The sequence below is a fragment of the Alosa pseudoharengus genome, unplaced genomic scaffold (assembly GCF_046254945.1).
Source record: "Alosa pseudoharengus isolate Yale_2024_CS ecotype anadromous, Long Island Sound unplaced genomic scaffold, YU_APseudo_1.1 YU_APseudo_1.1_scf_23, whole genome shotgun sequence".
Taxonomy (NCBI): domain Eukaryota; kingdom Metazoa; phylum Chordata; class Actinopteri; order Clupeiformes; family Clupeidae; genus Alosa; species Alosa pseudoharengus.
The window spans coordinates 13,254,469-13,271,968 of NW_027468685.1; the positions used below are offsets into that span (position 1 = coordinate 13,254,469).

Below are 17,500 nucleotides of genomic sequence, written 5' to 3' on the forward strand. Positions count from 1 at the left end.
TCATACCTCGGTTCGGACATCACGGTTCGGTACGAGTTCAGTACAATGGAGGGAAAAGCAAAACAAAAATGCATAAAGCATTTTTTTTTTGTACATGTCTCAGGCTGTACCACCTAGTGTCATATAGTCTCTTCCCTGAACTATCTGCAACAGCCTGAAGTGTGTAAGATGTAGGCTAAACAGTACAATAAGTACCCAGACTCCATCTGTAACTTGTAAACAAAATAAGACAATCAGCTATAAAACTGAAAATAGGCCTACAGCATCTCTTATTTCTGAAAGTGCAAATTACATAGAAAAAAGATTTGTAAAAATCCACTTAAGCAAGACCTTCAACATCTGTGTTTAGTTGTATATGGAAGGGTCTACAATTTGCCTCAATATTTTTCATTGTGTGTAAAGTAATAATCTAGCCTACTAACTGTGAAAATATCACACTATTTTGCCTTTTTTTAAAAAACGAAATTGTTCTTTTCATTTCATAAACAGACTACAACTAGAAGTCACGTGACTTTGCCCTTTGACGTTAACTCACCGTAGAATGGTTTGTTTATTAGCCTGGTTAGCATTGTCACTTTATTTTACTGTCTATGCACTTAACACTACCAGCTCCTCATGTGAGAAGTTACAAGTTACCCCAACATAAAGGTAATTACCACGCGATTTACATAGCTTTCTGTCATTACGAAATCATTTAATTTAAACCATAGGTTTTGGCCCTATTTGTATGTGTATCCAAAGGCTGCTGAAGCGCAGGGGAAGTTTTTTTGCCCTCGTTTCAGTGATTGGTAGCCTACATCATCTGGGTGATGGCTTCGAATATGTGTAGCATTTTTTCCACTCACATACCCAACAACTGCTGAGCAACGCCAACACAGTTTCATCTTATCCACCAATCTTTCGCCTGTAGCCTACTAACGTTACTGTAACTGAAGTTCTCAAACTTGCTATCTTAAAGAGACCAGCGGATCCTCTAACTCTTGTGGGTCTAACCTTAGTGCTGCTAATGACTGACGGACTCTACCGACGACCTGACAAAAAAAAACATAAGCGCCAATCAGAGCTTCAGAGCTAAGGCGAGGCTACAGATTAGCGTTAGGTGTCGCTAAATAGTGGGGCAGATAACTGTAACAATCGTTCAATTCTGGTAACAAGCGTAAAATTTGGTATGTTTATCCCACTGAGGCCATTTATTTGAAAAATAACGTTAGCCACGTGAATTTTCAAAATGGCGGCCATTTTCCAAGATGGCCGCCAATTTTGCCACTGGAGAAACCTATTTTGCCCCAGAATTTTAGCCATGGGACATATTTCAATGTTTTTATTATTGAATCCTATATTTCAGACCTTGGGAACATCACAAAAATATATATGAGTGTGATTTTAGAGTATTTAATGCCCTTTCTAGCAAATAATATGAAAAAAGGCACAAAACGTGAAATAATTTCAGAAAAAATATTTAATTTGAAGTATGGTGAAGTCATAGAAAATGTGGTATATATGTTTGAACTATTATGTTTTCTGAGGCATCAAAGGATAAAGACCAAACTGATAGGGTCGGAGAAAAAGGTAGAGATATCTACAATACATGGACATTAACGGAGGCAGAAGCAAACGTTTTTAAGTCATACTATGAACGTTTTAAAGCATACGTAATGCCAAAGTCCAATGTAATTTTTGCACGCTACAAATTCCATGAGAAGATACAGGGACCTAGTGAGCCTTTTGAGCAGTTTGTCACATAATTGAGGCTGCTTGTGAAGGACTGTGGATATGCTAACGGTGAAGAGATGATAAGGGATCGGGTAGTGTTCGGCATTCATTCGCCTAAAGTTCGTGAAAAGCTGCTTAATGTCGGATCTGATTTGACGCTCGATAAAGCAATAGACATTGCTAGGTCTTATGAAATAGCACGAGTGCAACTTAAGACAATAGATGGCAGCAACAGCTCACATGAACAGGCGGTTCATGCAATTGGCAAGCAGTATCACAACAAAGGTGCTTGGAGAGCGTGAGAGAACAAAAGGACAATCCGATGACGCACACAAGCCAGCTGACATCCGTGGTCGCGCTAAAACCTGCGGCTACTGTGGAAATAAGGCACACGGCGCGAACAGCTGCCCGGCAAAAGGGACGTTTTTAAAGGAATAGGACATTTCCCTGGTGAATGTACCATTCACATCGACCCCAATGCAGTGCCCGTTGTTCACCCACCAAGACGAGCTCCCATTGCTTTACATGATCGCCTGCGGGATGAGCATGGAGCATGAGTATGGAGAAACAAAAGATCATCGTGAAAGTCACCGAGCCAACCGAATGGGTCAACTCAATGGTAACAGCAGAAAAACCACGCACAGGCAAGCTGAGTATATGCCTTGATCCCAAAGACTTGAACAAGGTAATCAAACGACCGCACTACCCATTACCAACCCTCGATGACGTCACATCCAGGTTAGCTGGAGCATGCTACTTTAGTGTCATGGATGCCAAGTCAGGCTACTGGGCTATAAAGCTCACAGAGGAGTCTTCCAAGCTGACAACCTTCAACACAGTGTTCGGACGGTACAGATTCCTGCGGTTACCCTTTGGAGTAAAATCTGCCCAGGACGAGTTCCAGCAGAAGGTGAACGAGACCTATGAAGATCTACAAGCCGTCATGGCAATTGTGGACGACATTCTCATATATGGCAGGAAAAAGCAGGAGCATGATGAAAACCTCCGTGCCATGCTGCAACCTTCCAGAAAGAGAGGAGTGAAGCTCAACCCGGAAAAGAGTGTTGTCTGCACCACTGAGGTCAGCTACTTTGGGCACCTAATCACCAAAGATGGAGTCAAGCCTGATCCAGCCAAGATTGCAGCTATCAAAGAGTTGCTCCTACTTCACTGCGTGCTGAGATGTTATCACGGATACACATTGGTCACATGGGCATCGAAAAGTGCAAACAGAGAGCACGGGACATCCTATTTTGGCCAGGTATGAACAAGCATATCGAGTAAACGGTTGGAAAGTGCCCCACATGCCTCGAACACAGACCTTCCAACACCAAGGAGCCCATGATCAGCCACAAGATCCCCGATCGGGCATGGCAGACCGTTGTTACGGATTTGTTCACCTGGAACAATGAACAATACATCATCACAGTGGACTATTACAGCAGGTATTTTGAGCTTGACAAATTGCACAGCACAACAGCCTCTGCTGTAATACACAAACTTAAAGCAGCCTTCGCTAGACATGGCATACCTGAGCCTGATAACGGCCCTCAGTACAAATGCAGAGAGTTTGAAGCTTTTGCTGACAGATGGGAGTTTACCCACATAACTTCCAGTCCACATTACCCACAAAGCAATGGCCTCGCAGAGAAATCGGTACAGATTGCAAAATCACTGTTGGAAATGAAATAAATGTAAAAGATTGCTCAATTCTACTACTTTTATATTCCCAAATCAATATTGTATTTTATTTATTAGATATTTATTAGATATATATATATATATAGTAGGGGTGTAACGGTTCATGTATTCGTATTGAACCGAAACGGTACGGGCGTCACGGTTCGGTGCATGAATTTACACGGAGAATACACGGTATAAAAATACATAAAACAGCAGCTTCAGCCAAAGGTCGTCAGTTCGAGAGAAGTTCATGCTAGCCGGGTCCACCAGCAGCAACAGCAGAAAACGTACTACGACAGGTCAGCCAGACCTCTGTCACCGCTGCAGGAAGGTCAACACATCCGCTTTCAAGAGCAAGGTCAGTGGAAACCTGCAGTAGTCATATCAGACCGGCTGAAACTGACCGTTCCTATCTCATACGTTCAGCTGAAGGAGGACAGGAATACAGGAGTAACAGACGCCACCTCCTTTCCACTAAAGAACATCACACTCACACTGACAGGACAACGCATCACAGACTCCACACAACAGCACATCTCCTACTTCACAGACGTCAAATTAATTTGCCCCTCTGACTACCAATTACAAGACAAAATCAGGATGTGAAATCAAGCCTAGAGATATTTTGGACTTGTAAGACCATGTAAAAGGGTGTAGGCGGATCGCTTCCCTTCCAAAATGTGAACGGAAATACAAGAATACAAGGCAACATCCAAATGCTTTTTTCTTTCTTTTTTCAAATTAAAATGAATTTAAAATTCCTTAAGAAGAATAAATTATTGTAATCAATCAATAATGAATAATTATGATAATTATGAATAGTATGATTTCCATTCTGAATCATGACATCCCACTATTAGACTTACCTATTGATCTGGAAGTTTTATGGTATCAGAAAAGAACTCCCGTAACTCTCGCTACTTAACAGTAATTACAGTGCATGAAAATGCACTGTTCTGTTATCCGAAGTATTCTTCTTATTATTATTATTACAGTGCATGAAAATGCACTGTTCTGTTATCCGAAGTCTTCTTCTTATTATTATTATTATTATTATTACAGTGCATGAAAATGCACTGTTCTGTTATCCGAAGTATTCTTCTTATTATTATTATTACAGTGCATGAAAATGCACTGTTCTGTTATCAGAAGTCTTCTTCTTCTTCTTCTTCTTCTTCTTCTTCTTCTTCTTCTTCCCACCAAATTTCTGCGTCTAATTCAGCTTTAACCGTTTAACGAAGAAACTTCGTTCAAACGTAGGTCTTGAAAAGGACACGTGGGGAATGTATTTTTCACTTTTGTAAACTTTATACTTTTTGAGATATTAATAAAAAACAAGCTTATTTTCCCCCATAGACTTAACATGGGCTGATGACATCACAATGGGCTAATTAACTTGATTTGCACCTGTATCAACTTCCAGCTGCTCACTACTAGGACCCATCAAAGGGCCAGTTAAACTGATTGCACCTGTATCAACTGTTTTCTGCTTAACTAGGCCAACTCTCTCTGTGTCTCTCCATTCTACAAGGATATAAGGCACATTCCATCCATCTTTCTATTTATTCATCTTCTTCAAACCATTCACTCATCCACCCATTAAACTATCCACCAACATCCATTAAACAATATCAACATCCATTCAACTTTCTGTCTATCAACATCCATTACACTATCTAAATTCAACTTTTAAACTATATACTCTGTCTCAGGCTTTAAGCATACAATCTGGCTCTCTTAAGACTACAGATTCTGTTCCTATTTCCTCTGCCCACAACTGTTTCAAAATAAATGTCCTCACTACAATAATTCACTATTAAATAATCTAACTATTTAAACTACTCAACTATTTAACTGTTTAGACATTTCAACTGTCAGTTGTTATCAACTATGACTCCTGCCAACTGTTTTTCAAATAAAAGTTTTTTTTGCATTTTATGAATATACAGTATGTTTATATTTTCATGCACTGGTAATTTCCTCGAAATTACATTTTCTAGTTATTCTTCCCACCAAATTTCTGCGTCTAATTCAGCTTCAACCGTTTAACGTAGAAACTTCGTTCAAACTTTGTAACGTAGGTTTTGAAAAGGACACGTGGGGAATGTATTTTTCACTTTTGTAAACTTTATACTTTTTGAGATAATAATAAAAACCAGCTTATTTTTCCCCATAGACTTTGTATTAGCACTATGACATCACAATGGACTAATTAACTTGATTTGCACCTGTATCAACTTACAGCTGCTCACTAGACCCATCAAAAGGCCAGTTAAACTGATTGCACCTGTATCAACTGCTTTCTGCTTAACTAGGCCAACTCTCTCTGTGTCTCTCCATTCTACAAGGATATAAGGCACATTCCATCCAACTTTCTATCCATTCATCCTCATCAAACCATTCACTCATCCACCCATTAAACTATACATCAACATCCATTAAACAATCTGCCTATCAACATCCATTCAACTTTCTGTGTATCAACATCCATTACACTATCTACATTCAACTTTTAAACTATATACTCTGTCTCAGGCTTTAAGCATACAATCTGGCTCTCTTAAGACTACTATTTCCTCTGCCCACAACTGTTTCAAAATACATGTCCTCACTACAATAATTCACTATTAAATAATTTAACTATTTAAACTACTCAACTATTTAACTGTTCAGCCATTTCAACTGTCAGTTGTTATCAACTATGACTCCTGCCAACTGTTTCCCAATAAAAGTTTGTTTGGCATTTTATGTTAATATACAGTATGTTTATATTTTCATGCACTGGTAATTTCCTCGAAATTACATTTTCTAGTTTAACTATTTAAACTACCTAACTATTTAACTGTTCAGCTATTTCAACTGTCAGTTGTTATCAACTATGACTTCTGCCAACTGTTATCAAATAAAAGTTTGTTTTGCATTTTATGTTAATATACAGTATGTTTATATTTTCATGCACTGGTAATTTTTCTCGAAATTACATTTTCTAGTTGCGCATGACATTAATTAATCCGCACATGAGTTTTATGTATTTTTATACCGTGTATTCTCCGTGTAAATTCATGCACCGAACCGTGACGCCCGTACCGTTTCGGTTCAATACGAATACATGAACCGTTACACCCCTACTATATATATATATTTATATATATATATAATAAATATATAATAAATAATATACAATATTCATTTGGGAATATAAAAGTAGTAGAATTGAGCAATCTTTTACATTTATTTCATAACAGCAGTGTGCTCTTTCCATACTCAGCCCCCTCACGTGAGCAGAGAAAACAACCAGCATTTGTTAATGTGCTGTGAATCGTAAACCCACTGGCGAGTAAAAGAATGCTGGATTTAATAAAGTCCAGTGGTTACAGTATGATAGCCATGGTTATGCTCCTGTCGAGGAGAGGGGAATGGGGGAACAGGGGGGAACGGGGGGGGGGGGTTGTGGTCTCATGCTTGCTGCAGATGCCCCAGGTCTGTCCCTCGTGCCACCTCAGGGTAATTGGCAGATCACATTATGTTTGAACAGATTAGCGGTGCTTAATCGCGCCCAACTGGAGACAGAGGAGGTGTAATTAATCTTTAATCGAAGGGTGAGTTCATGAGGGAGGCTGTGTGGGCGGGTGTTTTTGTGTGTGTGTGTGTGTGTGTGTTTTTGTGTGTGTGTGTGTGTGTGTGTGTGGGTGTGCGTGTGTGTGTGTGAGTGCAGGGCTCATGTATGTGTTTGTGTGTGTGTGTGTGTGACAGAGGGAGGATACTGGTGAGAGAGAGAGAGGAATGGGCAGAGAGAAAATGGAGAGGAAAGGAGAGCGTAAAAAAAAGAGTGTGAAGAAATGAGTGGGCAATCAGTCTTAATAAGTCTACATTAAATGATTGCCCCCCATAAGCTCTCTGCAATCAGCTGTAGTCAGCTAATTATGATCTCACAACTGTGAACCTCACTGTCAATGACTGAGGCTACCTGGCACATATGAGCACCGCTAGAAAACTCTTCAGCTAGAGTACAGCAATTTTGCGGTCAGCTCCTTTTAGACTTTAAAACGTTTTGTATATATCCGTCCATTCTAGCTGTTTTAATGACTTAATTGTCTCCTTGTATACAATATGTAAAAATGATTAAAATGGAACATGGAACATTAACATGGAAAAACAAGACGACACACACTCGTGCTCAAGAGAGCTTGCCTTTGTCAACACTGTATATTACAAAGTGACTGATGCACACACACTAACTCACACACCCACGTATTTAGGTGCTGACATTTCACCAGTCAATGCCCTGTTAACCTCCCCTCTTAAAAAAGCCCAGACGGGGCAAAATAAAAAGCTCTTTACACACTGAGGCGGAAAAAGTGAAGTCAGAGCGTCTGAGAGTAACAGGGCTGGAGAGAGAGAAAAAAAAACAGGTGAGAGAGAGGAGAGAGAGAGAGAGAGAGAGAGAGGTTTTGAGAGTGGAGAGGGGAGCACTAGGTGTAAACACATGTAGTGTAGGTTGGGGGGGGGGTTGCTCTAAACATGAGTCATGTCCTTCTGGGTTATTAGTGCGCTCAGACGAACAGCAAACCTCACAGCCAGAGCGAGGCAAGGTTAAGAAGCTTTTTGATCTTTGTTCATAACTCACTTCAGCTGAGAAAAAAGACTTCAAACATGGGATTTCATTTCTGGATACCACACTAGCTTAACTGTGGGAAATGTTGATGGACATTATGCTACAGAGCATAGATTTGAGTAAAGTTACATGACCCATACTGTAGATTTCTAGTCTCTCAACAAGAGCCGTAGCCATGATGTCAACATTGGGGGGGGACCAAATCTGTGGTGCGGTGTGAATTTCAATAGCAGAATTTCAATTCACATTTCCTGCCATGCAAAAATATTATTAAAATCACAAACAAGTCATTAGTTAAGTCAGTCAATTAGGATATACCAAACTTTTGATGGACATAGGCACGGATGGATTATGAACCTCTGGGCATAGATGCAAAAAAACCCTCCCCTGTTAAGATAGGGGCGCCCGGGGGCATACTTCCCCGGAAGACTTAAAAAAAATGACCCTTTATACTATGACGACTTGTGAGTTTTGCGGAAATAGAAGAGAAGGGCGGAGAAGCAACTTCACACAGTCTTAGGCTTCAGGGCCCCCTGAGCTCTTGGGCCCAGTAGGTCCATTCAATAATCCATCCCTGGATATAGACCTGTGGTCCATTTGTCTCCAAAATGTATATTTAAAAAAAATTACAAACTAGTATCTTTGATAACTTCTATATTACACTGAATGCTTACTCGTAGGTTTGGACCTATAGCCCAATCATATTTTGTATTTTGATTTTATTATTCTGGCAGCTAATCACATAATTTTAAGGTAGTTTGAAAGGGATGGGATTCAAGATAGTCTAGCCTATTAAGTCAGGTCCCTCTTCTGTCTGACTCACCTCAAGTTACCCTATGCCTTATAGGCTGGTTTCTGACTGAAATTACGTTTTGTGTTAACATGTAGAAACACAGCCTTTATTTGGTGAATGGAGGTGGAAATTCCTTTCTTTGGTTATTGTCCGCGATTCACATTAACTGTGGGCTATCACCGCCATTGTACCGTCGCCACATTTGAGTGCTATGTTTTGCCTGCATGGATGCGCGATTGAGCGCGCATCTAAATGTAACATGCAAGATGCAACAACCATTTCTAAGAGGCTTATAAACCGGTTCATTTCTGACATTACTACTAGCATACGAATGCATTATTTATGTTGTAAGACATGTGAAAGAAATGAATGACACAGGCACGCACAAATCCAAATAAAAGGACACTTTCGCTTTTTCACTTTCGCTATCATTGCAAGAACATAGTCTACAATATGGAATTGCTTCAAAGTTCCCTTTGAGTCTGATCAGCTTGCTACACCTTTCCAACAAGTTTTGTGAGAATTGTACCGGTATCTTTTTGCGATATTGTTGACAGCCCGCACCGCAGCAGGGTGCAGGAAGCTTTTGATAGCGCACGCCTCAAACGATAAACGCAAAACCTCCAGGACAAACCACTCACAGTGTAGGCTACTCTCTCTGAAACCATCAACAGGCCACTAATTTGTGCGTTATTTACATTTGATTGCATTTCAGATGGCGGGACTTGTTGGTTTCCTGTAATAGCCTAGAGCGTTTTTTTTCTTTATTCATTTTTCTATGTCCGAATATTGGGGGGGACATTTTGGTCACGTCTGAATATTGGGGGGGACACGTCCCCCCCAAAGTCTATGGTGACTACGGCCCTGCTTCAGCAGCACTTTAGCAGACTGAGTCATTTCAGATGAAAAGAGATGCAGTTAATGAGATCTCAAAAATTCTTGTCTATAAAAAAGTACAATATATTACACATAAATTGCACTTAACCAGAGACGGTTGATAAAGTAACTTTGACTTAACACATCATATACAATGTCCACATTTCGTAGTACATGTAGCAAAAATGTCTGCTTTTCTACACTGTGCTATCACTGCATGGAGCATACTGTAGGGATATGTGCTCCATCATGTCTAATTGTATTGTCTGGGTTAGGGTCCAGAGGGATTGAGATTATTCATCATCGCTCAGAACTGGAACTGTAAGAACAACAGCAGGGCCCAGTTGGTTTAACTCGGGGCAGACACGTAATTGGATTGAGGTGTTTTTCAAGGAACTTGGTGTGAGAGAGGGCAGAGATCGCACACAGCCTGGGTGGTCAGCACATCATCGGGCAGAAATGCTGTGAGACCAGCCGGCAAAGACTGGACTCTGAGGTGCTTCCCCCCCCCCCCCCCCTTCACATACCCTCACTGGCCTGAGCTGTTGTTTTTATAGCCACCTGACTGAACAGCAGAGCACTCAGGAAGACTGGAATAGTCCACTGCGCAGGGTTAAGGAGCCTTAAATACACAGAGAGAAGAGGGAAACTTCTGGAGGAGCTACGTCATCAAATTACAGAGAAAATAATGGTGTAGAACACAGCACAGCACAGCACAGCAGCACCAGAGGACTAACTGATAAAATAGCACAGCGCTTTATCTGATGCCTCAGAAGAAGCGCAGAGCTTATTGTTATTTCTGCACTGCATTCACAGCTATAAGGTTAATGTGTTTCACTTATGTGGATGCAGCAAGTTCTTGGTCATTTTTCTCCTATGTTTTCTTGCAAACAAAAGGCAGTTTAAATAAAAAAAATAAATTAATAAATTAATACATATATGTGTGGAACAATAAAGGAAGTTAGAGAAAATAACTTCTGGAAGGCCAAGCATTGTTTCCTTAGAAAAATGCTGCGTGAGTCAATGTTACAATAGTTCATAAATACCATAAATGGTGTTTGACATTTGTAAGCATAACAAAGGAGTTTACTTCTTGCAAACAAAGCCACAGCTTTAACTTCTCAACACATCTCCACTGAACAAGCTGTGGAACAGCTTGTCTCTTACTTCCACGGGACTCCGTGGTAACCATGAGCAACAGGATGCAACGGGTGTTTACTTTAACATGAAGTGATTTATTTACGCAATTGGTAGCAAGCAATGACATGTTAGTTAAGCAAGTCAATCAAAGTCAGTGGGACTGGAAAGAGTCAATTGGATAAATGTCAGCATGTTGAGTGATTGCGGAGCAGCTAGTCAACTTATCAAGATAAATGAATATATGTGGCCTGTCTGTACATTATCAGTGTATACATTAGAAGTGCAGATACATGTACACACATACAAACATGCCTACAGTAACGGATTAGGTCTCGAACTCTGACATTTCTTAATATAACAGCATTTTCACTGGAACATTCCCTCTCTGTCATGCATCCAATAACATACTGTTTCTGTCAGTGAGCAGTTGTCCTTCCTCACGCTTGCTTATGATTCAAAACTAGGGTGATGGTGCAATGTGTTACTGAGGTCAGTAGTGTTTCGCAAAGTTCATCAGTGTTCCATTTGTATGGTGGTATTACGCAAAACCAGCCCCCTAGTCCATATCCCACACCGCTATGAGACAGTACCCTACAGCCCAGCAGACAGGGAGAACAATCAAGCATAGCAGCTGCTGTATGTTGTTAGCCCTCGTTGCCATGGTCACAACCCCTTGACCTTAAAGTGGGAGGGATCCTCTTTGATGATACCCCCATTAGCAAGCTGGCAACAGCTGGGGCAGCTCAAGGAAGGTCTCAACCTCGTGGTCCTTTGGAGAGAGAGAGAGAGGGAGCACTCGTACTAGTGGACAATGGCCATCGTCTATCTCAGCACTTTTGCCATTATCGTGCATCTGCACGCGGGGATCACCGGGCTAATGTTCTTATCCGGCCGACTTCAAACGGGACACCAGGGGGGCCTACTCGGCCGACCCCAGCTCCCACCGCGGAGCGTACTGTCCTGCCTGTCAGCAGCCGCACGTGTGCAGGACAAGACGAAGAGCAGAGGACCCCCACCATGCTTACATCATCATGGGCACACACACACACACGCACACACACACGCGCACACACACGCACACACACACACACACACACACACACACACACACACACACACACACACACACACACACACACACACACACACACAATGTGCAGACGCATAGAATACTTCCACACACACAAACACTTATGTGTAATCCAACAGAGAAATATGCAGACATACAGTATAGTATACAATACACACACACACACACACACAAATGTCATCCAGCAATTAACCCAGCGTTCACCCCGTGCAATACACTGCAACTCTTGCTGTCCACTACATTTACCAGTCAGCACCATCTCTCTACACTCAGGCCAGCGTTTACATGTGGACGCGGATCGGGCCAGGCCAGGTCCAGAGAATCAGTCTGGAGGCCATCTCTTTCAGACGTAGTTTACAGTCCTTCAAGGGGCTCTAACCAGACCTTTCTTACAGTCCCTACCTTACATCAGAGTCAATTACACTAAGCGTCTGAGCAGAGATGACACTCGTCTGAATTATTTATCCAACTTTCATCCTGCCACTTGTCTCCTGCCAACGTCTTTAATAGGTTCTCTCTCTGACCCTTACTTTGCAACCGGAGACAACCTGAAGAGAACCTGCAGCCGGAACACTGACAGTAGTCTCTGTCTTTGGATGGGGGTGACCCTATGGGGGAGACACACTTTGATTGACAGGTGACTGATAAGAGGGGATAAGAGGAGAAAGAGAGAAAGAGAGAGAGAGGAAGCGATAGACAAAAATAAGACAGGTAGTGGGATTCAAAGACAAAATAATGTATTATTGTGGGTGTGATTGTGTAATTATATCATTACAGATACAGTATAGTGACATGGAAGTTATAGAAGAAGAAGATTAAAAAGATAGTGCCGAAGAAAAAGAGGAAAGAGAGGTGAATGGAAAGAACAAGTAAAAGAGAGAAAGAGAGAGCATGTACTGTATCTGTGTGTGTGTGTGTTTGAGAAAGAGAGAGGGAGAGGGGCACACCATCATCTGGGAGATCTCATGGTGCAGACACTGACATCATTCACAGAGCTCAGATAAGAGCATCCAGACACCGAACATTAACCAGCTCGTACATACTGTACACTCCAGACACACACACACACGCACACACACACACACACGCACAGACACACACACACACATACACGCAAACACACACGCACGCATGCACGCGCGCGCATACACGCGCGCATACACACACGCATACACACGCATACACACACACACACACACACACACGCACAGACACACACACACACACACACACATACACACGCACGCACAGACACACGCACGCACAGAAACACACACACACGCATGCACGCGCACACACACACACAAACAAGGTTAAACTCAAATAATGACTCTTGTTGTGAGGTACCCTCATTACTCTGCACGAGACGCTGAGAGCAGAGGGGAGCAAAAGTAAACGAGTGAAAAAGGAGAAAAGAAAGTAGTGAAAACCTGTACCAGTGCAGTCCTGCAGCGAGAGAGTGGGAAGGGAACCAAAGCAGCCGAGGTTGCAGTCTGAGCAGGAGAAGGAGGAGGACAGGAGAGGAGGAGAGGAGAGGAGGAGAGCGAGAGAGGGAGAGGAGGAGAGGAGGAGAGGAGAGGAGGAGAGCGAGAGAGGGAGAGGAGAGGAGAGGAGGAGAGCGAGAGAGGGAGAGGAGAAGGAGGAGGACAGGAGAGGAGGAGAGGAGAGGAGGAGAGCGAGAGAGGGAGAGGAGAAGGAGGAGGACAGGAGAGGAGGAGAGGAGAGGAGGAGAGCGAGAGAGGGAGAGGAGAGGAGAGGAGGAGAGCGAGAGAGGGAGAGGAGAAGGAGGAGGACAGGAGAGGAGGAGAGGAGAGGAGGAGAGCGAGAGAGGGAGAGGAGAGGAGAGGAGGAGAGCGAGAGAGGGAGAGGAGAGGAGTAGAGGAGAGGGAGAGCTCAGTTGACCTTTAGGCGATGTGCTTTTTTCCCTCGCCGTACCTTCCATAATGGAGCCTGTTAACCAGGACTTAGTGCAGAGTCAGGGAATCAGCCAGCAATACAGCGGAGATGAGGGGAGTGCTGTGGCGCTGGTGTGTGTGTGTGTGTGTGTGTGTGCATGTTTGTGAGCATGTTTTTGTGTATGAGTGTGCGGGGCCGGGGCACTGAGTGCAGCAGTAAGTTCAAATTGAATAAGTGCAGGGGATAACAGATTGGGTGAGAGTGTTGAGAGCCACTGTGTGTGTAGACAGAGGAAATGGGAGAGTCTTTAGCCAAGGAGCACCAGTGCACAGTCATGCTCTTTACTGTGGAGGCTTCCACTCATATTCCATTACATCAGCCATAGGTATGATGTAAACACATAAACACACACACACACACACACACACGCACACGCACACACACACATGTAGCACACACTGACAGGAACACAAACACATGCATACTGTACAATGCACATATACAGGCACACAGAGGAATGCACACACTGATATTCCCACATGGATTCATATTTAAACACACACATACACACACACACACACACACACACACACACACACACACACACACCACAGTAGAACACCAGGGAAGCCTGTTTGGTCTTATAAATACTGCTCCATATTATGAATTTGTTTTAGTTCCGTCGCCATGGTGAAGTTTTCCACCATGTTTACAGAACCTGCCATTATAAATTAAAGCGGTCTTAACAACACTTAAGCCAGGACTTACAATACAGCACACATGGCTACAGAGAGAGAGAGAGAGAGAGAGAGAGAGAGAGAGAAAGAGAGGCAAAGAGAATGAGAGTGAGAAGCATGGAGGGAGAGAGGGGGATAGAGAGAGAGAAAAGAGAGAGAGAGGGGTCCTGGGACATCCCAGCTGAAAGTGTCACGCTGAGCTTGACAGGGGTTCCCTGTGCCCATGGCCCTATTAGGGTACACAAGCACTAAGACCTCTCCGCTCCAAACACCATTCTGTTTTGAGCTTTAAATCACGGCCACATCAAACAGCCTAATGCACAGAGCGCAGCCAGCGGCAGCATGTCCCACGCCTGATGAACTTCAGGCGGCCGCAGGTTTAAAGGGACGAAGGGGCTGCCATTCCACTGAAGCCGTCCTCGCCCACCCTCACCCACCTCGCCAACTCACCTACCATCCGCCTGCCTTGTGCACAAGTGCATCAGAAATACACCATGACGGCAGACATGTTTGATATGAGGACATCAGCTGTGGTCTGATTTCTTTTGTTTGGTTTTAGAGCACCATGCCATTGCCTACTCATCGGTGTCATTTAAACGTCGTGGGAGAGTGAGTAACAACGTACTGAATCAGAAACATGCAGCATAGTCTGACACAACAAAAGGACAGGGAAGGTGTGATGTAAATCAGTACAAGCCCATGTGATGACTATGTTTATCATACTTTAAAAAAAGAAAGCGAGCTGCCAGCTGACAAGACTGCTTTGTTTATTTGATACCAGGCACCGGGTGTATTCCATTACACAACGACAAAATTGGGTTTACAATTTTACACAAGTTTACACACCTGTTTTGCACAACTGGATGGTATAATATGAGGGTGAACACTTTTATGGGAGTTTCCCATAGTTGATGTACTGCCATGAGTAACATAACTCCCCAATACTCTCTCATGTTCTACATAAACTGGATATCACATAAAAATATAATTTATGAAAATTCATTAAAATGGTGGATATAGCGTTTTGGAACCAAATTCATATCAATTCCAAACTGTTACAATGGATAGTGACTGCAGTGGGCATGTATCTATTTTAGACATTTGGCCAAGTTTGGCCATGTCAGTGGGGAAAATGTGACTGAATGTGGAGTGCAGGTTTATCACAGTAGAGGAGCTGTGCAGATGGTTCAGGACAGTTTTAAATAAATACTGAGATAACTGCTGTAAGCAATGAGCGCAGTCAGTAGACAAAGAGAGCACACACACAGGCACGCACACACACACACGCGCGCACACACACGCGCGCACACACACGCACACACACACACACACCCACACACATACATACACACCGACATTCGCTCAGAAAACACTGAAAGAGACAGAGGGAGAGAGAGGGAAAGAGGGGAAGGGAGAGAGAGAGCGAGCCCTGCAGACTCTGTCTTTAATGAATATAAACAATGTTTAATACTCAGAGACAGAGAGTGCACTCTGCAGCCTTACGGTTCTGGTAAGTGATGCATCTTGGGTCGTGAAAGGTTCCTGTCACCGGTGCCACAGTTCCTGGCAGGAACTAGCGCATGACTGGCACTCTCTTTCTGACGCATGTGTCCTAATTTTCACAAACTGTCTCTTCTCAGGGCCCAGGAACCATTCACAAATGCCATCCAAATGCAACTAGGGGCAGAGAATGACTCTGACCAAAAAGCCAGAGGTCCAGTGAAGGTATGTGTGGGTGGAAAGGTGTGTGTGTGTGTGTGTGTGTGGCGGTGGGGTGGGGGGGGTATCATATTCTCAGACAGTCCAGACAGTATATTTACTGCATGTTCACTGTCCACGCCTGTTGTCCACAGCCTCTCCTTGTGGCTTACGGCTCTCTCATGCCCGCGCCCATGTCCACCAACGTTTATGTCCACCACGTGCCGCTTCCACCTTTCAGGGAAGAGTGCTTATATTTGGTGCCAGAGGCCCCAAGGGATGGGTGAGGCGCGAGCGCCCGGGGGGGGGCGGGGTCAGCTGCCATGTCTGGCTGCAAACGCTGCTTCCCTCCCTGCCGGTCTCCAAACGTCCCTGCCCTGTCTCCCTGCCTGCCTGCCACTGCATGGTTTCATGGGCACAGAAATAACCCCGGAGCCGCTGAGCTCACAGCCAAAGCAGCCCATCTCTGCCACGCAGACCTCTGAGTCCAGCCGGACCGAAGCCGCGTTACATAAACATAACTTAGGGCAGATTAGGGGGTGCCGACACCAAGCGGATTGGGTTACACACTGGGGCAGGAACACAACCTCTTTCTCTCTTTCCCTTCTCTTTTCTCTGTTATCTTTTTATTTCTCTCTCTCTCTCTCTTTCTCTCGCTCTGTCTTTCTCTCTGTGGGCTGACCCAGCCACTGCGGTGGCTAGAGAAAAACACAAGATGCTCGCTCTCGACCAGAGATATATGGCTCCATGTGTCAAAGACGAGGCCCCCTCTCTCTCTCTCTCTCTCTGGCTCCATAACAGGATGGAGCTCATTAGGCCGAACACACTGAAACAGAATCCCCACACTGCGCAGCACCGCGCCACCAGGGCCTCCCAGAGTTGTCAAAACCTGCAGCACCGGAGGTGGGCAGGTGGGGTGGGGGGGAGGGGGGTTGGGGGGGGTTGGAGCCTGTGCCAAGCGCCACTGTACTATTCGGACAAACTAAGCAAACAGAGCGGGTGCTTTTTGAAAGGAGGGTGACAAACTGCACGGCGACGCACACTACAGCCACCGCACGGCAATGGCAACAACACGGGACTGCGTGACAACAACAACAACCCCGACAAGAGCAGCACCGCCAGCAAAGCCCACACTCAGGGCTTTTTGGGGCCTGACAGACACACACACACACACACACACACACACACACACACACACACACACACACACACACACACACACACACACACTTACTCGCACCTCCCCATCACCCCAACCC

The 17,500-nt window shown here is 43.9% G+C and overlaps 1 protein-coding gene across 3 annotated transcripts in view; it reads right to left on the minus strand.

The window, feature by feature from the left end:
- Nucleotides 1-17,500, minus strand: part of kcnq4 (potassium voltage-gated channel subfamily Q member 4) — a 78,938-nt gene that overhangs the window by 45,567 nt on the left and 15,871 nt on the right. The window lies entirely within an intron of this gene.